At 35.5% G+C, this 11,663-nt stretch overlaps 1 pseudogene; it reads right to left on the bottom strand.

The window, feature by feature from the left end:
* The window catches only part of LOC121040063 (40S ribosomal protein S17-like), a 23,604-nt pseudogene extending 12,634 nt beyond the window's left edge, over positions 1 to 10,970 (bottom strand).
* Between the last annotated feature and the right edge of the window lie 693 nt (positions 10,971 to 11,663).

The following is an 11,663-nucleotide window of genomic DNA, read 5'->3' as shown; positions in this document are numbered from 1 at the left end:
TAAACCCTCGTGTGTTTGCATCAGTATCAGCTCCTTGGTGGTCTCTCAGATTTGAAATCGGGGGCATTACAATTTCAGTTCCTGGGATCAGCCCTGTCCATGCTGACAACAATGAGCCTGCTTGGGATTCTCTCTCTCCCTCTCTCTCTGCCCCTCCCCCACTTGCACACATGTTCTTTCTCTCTCTCAAAATAAATAAACTTTAAAAAAATAAAATAAACTGGGGTGCCTGGGTGGCTCACATAGTTAAGCCTAGAAATTCGGCTCAGGTCATGATCTCACAGTTCCTGAGTTTGAGCCCCCATCTGACTCTGCGCTAACAGCTCAGAGCCTGGAGCCTGCTTCAGATTTGGTCTCCCTCACTCTTTGCCGCTCCCTCACTTGTGCACATGCACACGTATGCTCTCTCTCTCTCCAAGATAAATAAACATTAAAAAATAAGAAAATAAAATAAAATAAAATAAAATAAAATAAGGCCCTAATCTTAAATCAAAGATACTTGTTTTTAAGACTGCTAATCTTAAAAAAAAAAAGAAATCAGATTTAATAATTAGCATCCACCTTTTCAGACTGTTTAAAACTTCTACAGAGTACTGAAGAATAAGTTTATTCTGCCATGGCACCATTAGTAAATGAACTACATCCTTACCATATACTATTCATTATAATCTTTGAACAAAGAACTGAAGGAAGAAAGGGAGTGAGTCATGTCAAAATTGTGGGAGGATTATTGGATGGGGGAAAAAAGTGTTCTGATGTGGACATGTAAAATTTGTGATGCTTTTTATATTCGAAGTTTTTATGACTATATACCGGAGTAAAAGTTGGTTTGTATTTATTATATCATTTAATTTTCATAACAATCCCATAAATTTAGAATTATTATTGTTCTCGATTTTTAGAGGAAGAAGCTAGGGTACAGAGAAGTAATTCTTCAAAGTCATGCATCCAGCATATAGCAAAGCGGCCTAAGGATTTAGGTCTGTGGTCCTCTAAACCCAGGTGTTAATCTGAGCAGTATATTCTCTTTAACTGCATTGTATTCAAATACTCAAATCTAAAAGACAATGATGCATTTTTAGGCGTGTGTAAAAACTGAAGAAACTCTTTGTTATTCTAATCAGGATATCCTAGAAAGCTTATCAAATGCACACAGAAATAGTTTTGTACTCCTGAAAAATTTTAAACTGCTTAACAGTTGAAAATTTCAAAGTAGAGCATTAAAACACTTTTCCCCACCATTTTACAAATGAGCTGACTTTTCCTAGCATATTTGCCCCCAAATAATTGTTGTCATAAAATTGTAGCATATACAAAGTTATGTATGGCTTGGTCTTCTTATGCAATAACTCCAGTGCTAAATAAATGTAACCATAGTCTAATACACTATGACTTTATAAGCACTGGAATAAATTTTTGCAAAATACACCATATGTTTATATCGCCAAAGGCAAAGCTCTCTGATAGAAATAGTGAAGCCAAAGGGGATGGATGGCAGGGATAATTGCAGACTGATTTCTCAACTAACATTGAGTAATTTTAAAAAGATAATTGATACAAAACTGCATTAAACAAAAAAGGATTTGACTATTTTAACTAATTTTGTTGCTGAAGAGAAATCACAGGGTTTGGCCCTTCAAATGGAGTTAAACAGACCAATACTGAATACTGTCAGTCCCGTTTATTGCAATTTGTCTACAGTGCACATTTTTGTGGAAAGAGCCCAAAGATACTTGCCTGATGTTAACACAATTTCTGGTGTACTGAGTTCTGGTTTATGCGTTTACTTTAATTTAATTGGTTGGCATAGGTGCTGCCAAAAATTGTTCTATTTTATACACAAAATTCAGTTATTAGACTTCTAATGCCATGAAATATGAACATTGAAAGGAGAGGGAAGTTATTTTTTATATAAGGACATATTGGGGCGCCTGGGTGGCTCAGTCGGTTGAGCATCCGACTTCGGCTCAGGTCATGATCTCACGGTTCGTGAGTTCAAGCCCCGCATCGGGCTCTGTGCTGACAGCTCAGAGCCTGGAGCCTGTTTCAGATTCTGTGTCCCCCCTCGCTCTCCGCCCACCCCTGCTTGTGCTCTGTCTCTCTCTGTCTTTCAAAAATGAACAAACATAAAAAAAACAAAATTTTATATAAGGACATATTCCTCCATCATGCAAAATTGGTTTCAATACAAGAACAGGGGATTCTGGGAAAAAGAGACAGTAGCATCATATTTAATCTCTTCAAACATCCTTATAAAAGCAGATGGAACAATTAAATAGTAAAGCAAAATGGATGGACTGCATTTACAACAAAATTATGTTACAAGATATTTCTGCAAACCCAAAATACAATGAGAGGGGAGAAAACATGATAGCTATAAGCCCCGTGTTGTCTTTGTACCAGTGGAGCATAGGACAAATCAGATGTCTTAAGAACTGAGGACAGGCTATTCACCAGGGGCCTATTTGAAAACAGCTAAAACTAGGAGGTGTTTTGCCTAATCCACAAGTAGTCCCAGCAAAAGTCTGTAGGAAGGTCTGAAGCAGATAGAGTACAGCCCCTCTTAATTCTTGAAACTGAATAAGCATGGTTCCCTTCCTTGGAATTTGTCTCTTATAGTTCCACACTAAGAGAGGAAAAAAACAAAACAAAACAAAACTTACTAAGATTTGAATTACTGAATTAAAACTTATCAGGACAATGGGAATATATATGAAAAAAAAGAAAAAAATCTAGATAAAAGAGGGAGAGGGGAACTGAATCAGAAGAATCTCATAGTTTTAAATATTAATTGAAAAAAACTCAGATGTGAGAGCTCTGTGAAGTTAGAAAACCTATTCTGAAACAAGCTTACTTCCAAAAATTCAGAAAACTTGTAAAAATTCAGATTTTCATATGAAAATCAGCCTTGGATGTATAACTATCTATATAGAACTAAGATTAAATGAAGAGAAAATATAGAATATGATTGTTAATCAGACAACAAAGAGAAATAAAAGGCATCCAAATAGGCAAGGAAGAAGTCAAACCTCCATTATTTACAGACAACATCATACTCTATGTAGAAACCCCAAAAGACTCCACCGAAATACAACTAGAACTAATACATGAATTCAGCAAAGTGGCAGGATATAAAACCAATGTGCAGGTATCTGTTGCATTTCTATACACCAATAATGAAGAACAAGAAAAAGAAATCAAGGAATCGATCCCATTTGCAATTGCACCAAAAACAATAAGATACCTAAGAATAAATGTAACTACAGAGGTAAAAGATCTGTACTCTGAAAATCATAGGACACTTATGAAAGGAATTTAAAAGGACGCAAAGAAAGGAAAAGCATTCCCTGCCCATGGATTGGAAGAACAAACATTGTTAGAATGTCTATACTACCAAAGCAATCTACACATTTAATGCAATCCCTATCAAAATATCACCAACATTTTTCACAGAACTAGAATAAACAATACTAAAAATATGTATGGAACTACAAAAGACCCAGAATAGCCAAAGCAATTCTGAAAAAGAAAAACAAAACTGGAGGCATTACGATTCCGGACTTCAAGCTATATTATAAAGCTGCAGTCATCAAAACATACGGTACTGGCACAAGAGCAGACACATAGATCAATGGAACAGAACAGAGAACCCAGAAATGAACCCACCACTATAAGGTCAACTAATCTTTCACAAAGCAGGAAAGAATATCCAATGGAAAAAAGTCTCTTCAATAAATGGTGTTGGGAAAACTGTATGGCAACCTGCAGAAGAATGAAACTGGACCACTTTCTTACACCATACACACAAATAAATTCACAATGGATGGAAGACCTAAATGCGAGACAGGAAACTATCAAAATCCTAAAGGAGAACACATGTAGCAGCCTCTTTGACCTGTCTGTGGCAACTTCTTACTAGACACCTCATCAAAGACAAGGGAAACAAAAGCAAAATGGACTGTTGGGACTTCATCAAAATAAAAAGCTTCTGCAAAGCAAAGGAAACAATCAACAAAACTGAAAGACAACCTATAGAATGGGAGAAGATATTTGCACATGAAATATCTGCTAAAGGATATGTCCAAAATTTAAAGAACTTATCAAACTCAATACTCAAAAACAAAACCAAAAACAAAAACAAATAACCCAGTGAAGAAGTGGGCAGAATACATGAATAGATTTTTTTCCAAAGAAGATGTCCAGATAGCTAACAGACACATGTAAAGATGCTCTACATCACTCATCATCAGGGGAATACAAATCAAAACCATGATGAGATACCACCTCACACCTGTCAGAATGGCTAAAATCAATAACATAAGAAACAACAGAAGATGTTGGTGAGGATGTGGAAAAAGGGGAAACGTCTTACACTACTGATGGGAATGCAAACTGGTGCAGCCACTCTGGAGAACAGTATGGAGGTTCCTCAAAAAATGAAAACTGAAACTACCCTACAATCCAGCAATTGCATTATTAGGTATTTACACAAAAGAGACAAAAACACAGATTTGAAGGGGTAGGGGCACCACAATATTTATAGCAGCATTATCAACAATAGACAAACTATGGAGAGAGCCCAAATGTTCATCGACTGATGAATGGATAAAGAAGATGTGGCGTGTATGTGTGTGTGTGTGTGTGTACATAAACACAATGGGATATTACTCAGCCATCCAAAAGAATGAAATCTTGCCATTTGCAATGTTGTGGATAGAACCAGAATGTGTTATACTAAGCTAAATAAGTCAATCAGAGAAATACAAACACCAAATGATTTCACTCGGATGTGGAATTCAAGAAGCAAAACAGATGAATATATCAGGCAGAGAGAAGAGGAGAGAGGGAAACAAACAACAAGAGACTCTTGACCATAGAGAACAAATTGAGGGTTTATGGAAGGAGGAAGGTGGAAAATGGATTAGATGGGTGATGGATATTAAAAAGGCCACTAATTGTGATGAGTACTGGGTGTTATATGTAAAGGATGAATCACTGAATTCCATTTCTGAAACTAATATTGCATTATATGTTAACTAGCTAAAATTTAAATTAAAAATTTGAAAAGAATGTATTTGCTATATGCTTGGACAAAGTAGATACAGTAAAGTTAGAACTGAGGACAAATAAAAATGTGCTTGCAAATCTTTCAATTTTGGGAGTATTTGCATTGTTACAAAGAAACTAACCTGTGTGACATGGGATAAGTCAAATGAATAGGTAATTTTATCACCCGCCTTTCTAACTGAATACAGAATTCTGAAGGTGAAAGAAAAGAAGTATACACATAAAGTAAAAGAGGTTAAATAGTCCTGCAGGCCTAAAGTTGAACTGGAAATCAGAATGAACTCATTAGGCATTTGATCCATTTATTGATCAATTAGTTGTTCTATCAGTGTTTACTTTCTTCTAAGTTGCAGCCACAAAATTATATTAAAAAAATCAGGTAAAAAGAACACTGCCAGAATTCAGATTGCAAACTGAAAAGATATTTTCCCACTAAAGACAATGAGAGCTTCTTGGAGAAATGACTGATTCCAGGTCTGAGGCTGGAAATGCACAAAATGAACCTGGAATAACGTGTCACTGCAAAGACCGGTAAGATCACATTAGAATGCGATACGATTAATTGTGAAGATGGCTATAACTAGACAGGACAATTTGAGTTTCAAATAGATTGAATTTATACTAAAAGACTGAAACCCATCAAATGTGCTTATACATGAGTTTCTAATGATATTTTGACAACAATCTAATAATAACTTACTTTCAGGGGATGAGGAAGAACAAATTAAATATCTGAAAATATATAATATAAAAAACTGAGTATTTGTCTTGTTTTTTTCCACATAAAGTGCTAATTTCATTAATACTTTATTATTAACTGATAAGTAAAATGAGAATATTAATATTTTATTAATACAACAAATAAAAACACTATTAATTCTTAACAGATGAAGAAAAATAAAATTTTATATAAGTACCCCTGGCAATAACTAAAAAAGAAATGTTAAGATTCAGTTATCAATGAATTAATGAATGTAGGCATTAAGCATAAAAAGAGAGACAAATTAGAAATAACCAAAATCATGTGTGATCTTGACAAAAAAATCTAACCTAACTCTACTTTCTTCCAAGTTGCAAAAAATACAGAGAGCAGTGGGATGTATGAATTGCAAAATGAGCATATAATCAGCAAATCTAAACATTGGAAATTTGCTATTTAAATGGCTTATGTTTTTCAACTTGATATGTTGCAAGGACAAGAAGACAGAGTTTGCACCTGTAAATTAAAAGGCTTAAGAGACACACCAAATTTTTAGAAAATAGGGTAGTATTAAACCATGTTGTCTGAGATGTGTAATTAGATAATGAAAAAATAATCCTAAAAAGGAAGGATTGTGTTTGTTTTTTGAGGATTGTGTTTGAGATCTGGCACATGGGAAGGGCTTTCAATCTACAGAATATCTATAATTTATAAAACATACAGTATATGTAGTATATATAAAATATCTGTATATCTATAATTTTGTAAAACAAAATGGCCTTTTATATTTAGTTGTGTCCCATGATTTTATGCATTATAACAAATGATTTTTACATCAATAAATATGTATCTAAAAGGTATTTTTAAATGTTATGTAGCAACAAATTAAATGGTTATAACACAATTATTTTACTGTAATTAAATTTATTTTTAGACAGAGTATTTATTTTTAAATATTATAAACTATGCTATAATGACCACAGCTAAAAAATTTCTATTTGCTTTTCTTTCTTCTTTTCTTTCTTTTCTTTTCTCTTTCTTTCTCTCTTTATGATTTTTGGGCTAAATGACGTGGGGAAAAAAAGGACTTGGTATGAATTAATACATTGTTCCTCCAGAAATTTTGGGCCAATTTATACTTTATGTTCTCTCCTATTTTCTCCAATTTGCCAATTGCTTAAAAAGTTTAAATTTTTCATAATTTAAAAAAAAATTTCATAATTCTCTTCCTGTTTACACATTTAATATAGCCTCATTGTTTGTTTTTTTTTAATTTTTTTTTTCAACGTTTATTTATTTTTGGGACAGAGAGAGACAGAGCATGAACGGGGGAGGGGCAGAGAGAGAGGGAGACACAGAATCAGAAACAGGCTCCAGGCTCTGAGCCATCAGCCCAGAGCCTGACGCGGGGCTCGAACTCCCGGACCGCGAGATCGTGACCTGGCTGAAGTCGGACGCTTAACCGACTGCGCCACCCAGGCGCCCCAATATAGCCTCACTGTTAAAAAATTGAAAACAAAGGAAATTTTTCAATTAAATTTTAAAACCAGATATTTGGGATGGGTTACTGAGACACTTCTCTGAACCCTTATCATCATCACAGAACATTATGACTCATGTCAATCTATGGTTATCTGATGTTCTAAACAAAATGTCCCTGTTATTTGATTATTAGGGTAAAACTTGATTTTTTAAAAAATTTTATTGTGGAAGGAACACTTAACATGAGATCTATCTTCTTAACAAAATTTTAAGGGTACTAAATACTACTGTTGACTATAGGTACCAGTTAATAAACAGTTTCCTAAAGCTTAATCACCTTGCTTGACTGAAGCACTATGCTGGTTGATTAGTAACCCCACTTCCTGTTTCCCCAGCCACTGGCAAACACTATTCCACTCCTGGATTCTATAAATTTGACTAATTTAGATACTTCATATAAGTGGAACCATGCAATATTTGTCTTTCTGTGACTGCCTTGACTAAGCACAATGGCCTCAAGGTTCATCTATGTGTCACATAGTGCAGAATTTCCATCCTTTTGAAGACCCAATAGATTTCCATTGTATGTATATACTATATGTTCTTTATCTATTCTATCTGACAGTGGTCGTGGAGATTGTGTCCACATTAAAGCCTGATTTCTATATTCTATTTTGTTAAATTTGTTTTTTAAATTTTGCCCATTTTCACACCAAGCATGTCATCTTTATCTTATTGATTTCAAGAATCCCTTATACATTTAGTATCCTTTAACTGCTTTGTAGAACTTCCAAATTATTGGCCTATAACTTAAAAAAAAAATTTCCCCATAATTTCAGGATCCATGTCCATGTAACCAGTCTTATGCTGTTGTATTATTCTGCTTTTCTCATATGTTTACTACTGGGAATTAAATTTTTTTTTTTTTAATTTTTGTATCCAAAGATTAAAGCCTTTGTGAATTTATTTTTATGTATGGTGTCAGATGAGAAAAAATCATCCAAGTGAAAATAAAATTCTTCCAAATTTTACATCATTTACAAAATAAACTTGGAGTAGATATAGGAATATTTAGACATTAACAGTGAAGTAAATGATAGGTAGAAACATACTAATTGTTGGTAAGTCAAGATTTCAGCAAAGAAGTTTTTGAGGACATACAGTTTTTACACTATGACAATAATAACTTAGTCTCCTGTCAATTCATTGATGGTATGGTAATATGAGTAACTTCCTTTCCATTAATTATAGAACAATTTTGTAATTTTCCAAGTATGTCCTTAATATGTGTATAAACAACTTGACCATATTAATTCTATCAATTCTCCCAATAACCTGGCTAATAAATTTTCCATTGATTATTATTTGACTAGCTGGTTAAACTGATACAACTTTTTTTTTTTTTTTTTTTTGGTACAGACAAATCTATGACTATGCTGGTAACAAGCACATGAGATCTGTTTGTTTATTATAAAAATCACAGTTCAGTTATTAACAAAATTCTACAGAATGTGATACATAACACGTAACATATGGATTGGACATCATTACAAATAGTTTCCTCTTATATATAACAAATGCTTATAAAAAACAGCTATGAAAGCTAAATATTACTTTTTAAACTTGAACAACAGACTGTCATTGCATCACATGTGTTCTGTTATGGAGGTCTTAAGTACCACAACATTTTCTAGCCACCTCACACATGTTCTTTAATTTTGTTCTTTTCCCCTTCACGGTTCACACGAAAAAAAATCAGATTAAGTCTAAGGCTCATAGAACTGAAACTAGAGTTGCTTCATTCAGCATCCTTAATGAATTCCATCTTTGTCACAATTGCATTATTTTTATGACACATCTTTTTTTATGTCTAGTATCAGCACTTTTATTTTTCCATTTTCCAGTAATTTATATAAAATAAGGGAAAATTCAATAAAATATCCAGCTAATTGCACAAATCACAAACACTGTTATATAGAGAAAAATGATGACACTGCGGCAGTGGAAATCTTAGCTGACAGCATAACCAAGGTACAAAAGTGCAAACTTGCACACAAAACATGGCATAGGAGTGACAATATAGAATGTATCAATATATGAACTCTAAAACATCAAACATATAAAGGGGAAGATTCAGAGATAAAAATTCTACTTCAAGTGTGATGGCATATTAATTTTAATATATTAATAATTAAAAGATGTCTTTGAACACTATATAATTATCTACGAATTATTAAACTGTACTTGAGGAGAAAAATAAAACACATGCATCCTTTCTACCTTAATTTGCCTCACCTAATCTTTTCAATCTCAATAAATTACATCATCATTCTTTGGTTGCTCAGACCAAAAGTCTTTGGTTGCTCAGACCAAAAACTTTGAAGTTATTTTTAATTCCTCATGCCCCACATCCAATATAATAGTAAGCCTGATTGTTTTTACATTAAAAATGTACCCAGAATCTGGCCATGTTTCACCATTTCTGTTGTTAGCCTCCTTTGTCCCAACAACTGTTGTCATTTGTGTTCATTGCATCTATCAAGCCATCCTTTGATTCCCTGACCTCGTTCTTACTTCCATACCACACAGGTCCAATGCTAACATAGCAGTTAGAGCTATCCTTCTAGAACAAAAATCACATCTTGTCACTTATCTGCCTAAAACTTTCCAGTGGCTTTCTACTCCATTCAGAGTAAAGTCCAAGTTATTTACATATGGTCCATAATGCTATATACAGCCCTCTTCCCAACGTCTCTGACCATCTCATTCACCACCTTGCTGTCTGCTCTAGAAACACTAGCGTCACTCCTAATACCTAATACTTGAACACGCTTGGCTAGACGTCCAAATATGAACAAAAGTTTATTCAGCCTGGAGATATCTTTCCTCAGACACATGAATGGCTTTGCATTCTCCCTGTTTTCGGGGACTTTTTAATACATATTTTTAAGTTTATTTCTTTCTTTTGAGACATAGAGCACAAGTGGGGGAGGGGCAAAGAGATAAGCGGAGAGAGGGAAAGAACCCCAAGCAGGCTCAGTACTGTCAGCTCAGAGACCCGCTCTGGACTGGATCCCGCAAACTGTGAGATCGAGACCTGAGGTGAGATCCAGACCTGGGCTGAAATCAAGGGTCTGATGGTTAAGGGACTGAGCCACTCAGGCTCAGATTTTTATTAAAATGTCTACTTTTTAGTTATGCCTCCTAAATCAACCTATTTGAAACAGCAACGCCACTTCTCTTGACCCTCTTTCTCTCATAGCATTACCAACATCTAATGTGCTTATTTTAATTAAAATTTATGTGGCTTTGGCCTGTTTCCTTACAAGAATCTAAACTCGATAGAAAGCTGGTATTTCCCCAGATCGCGTTCTAGCGTCTAGACAGAGGGGAAAATATACTCTCCATAAACATTTATGGAATAAATCAAGTACTGTACATGTATTATTACAAATTATTCATTTGGCAGCTAATTTTGGAGTGTCAGGCCCCGCAGACACTGTGTTGTCACCTGACCTAGACCTCCGCACAGGTGCCCCCCCCTTCTCAGCACACCCACACTCCTGCCCCTGCATCGCGCCCTTGCTTTCTCCTTACCTGGTGATGCGGCAGCACCTGTGGTCCAGGAAAGCCAGCAGATTTCTTTCTCACCTCCAGGGCTGCAGGCACACCTTATCCTCGGACATACTGAAATAAATTTCTTCGCCCAAGGTAGAGCCATTCTTGTCCCGCGTTCGACCTCAACAAACCGGAACTCAGTGATGCAAATGCCCCCACTTGACCCCAAAGGCAGGATATGCGGTCAGCCAATCCGCAGACGCCCCACGCCAAGCCAACTCGGGTCCCTCTCACCCCAAACAAGAAACGGTGGAGCCCCAATCCCTCAGGTATTTTTTTTTCCTTCCTTGTTCCTTATTCTTTGTGACAGAAAAGCTTCTTGCCTTCCGCCCCATATTGCGGGTCTCTGAAAGAAGACTATCTGCTTAGTGAAGTGTTAGATAAGATTTGTTTGGCTTTTATCGCCGAAATTGTCTTCTTTAATCTTTCTTCCTTTCTTTTTTTTTTTTTTTTTTAAGTTTTTGACCACGAGGAGTGGGATCCAAGGCTTCCTGCTAACTGGGGGAGGAGCTTACAGGAGAAACACCCGCGGCTGAACCCTTTTGAGTTCCTGGTTCTAGCACTTACCGAGGGCTCCGGGTAAGTCACTGAGGACTGAGGGCTCGTGTGCCTGCGGCGCTCAGATCGAAACAAACTTTATTTAAAACTGCACGTACATCTTGCTCCCAGAAAGGTTCTGGAGCCCTGGAAAGGTTCCTGGGGTTTATTGAAATTCTTAGAAAGGTTCTGGGTCTCGTAAGTTTCCAAGATTGTTGAAGCATCAAAATAGGAAATATGAATGATTAAATATACATGT

Source organism: Herpailurus yagouaroundi, unplaced genomic scaffold (assembly GCF_014898765.1).
Source record: "Herpailurus yagouaroundi ecotype Mexico unplaced genomic scaffold, PumYag 182, whole genome shotgun sequence".
Taxonomy (NCBI): domain Eukaryota; kingdom Metazoa; phylum Chordata; class Mammalia; order Carnivora; family Felidae; genus Herpailurus; species Herpailurus yagouaroundi.
Note: the sequence above shows the minus strand (reverse complement) of the source record. Positions and strands in the feature narration are given on the sequence as shown.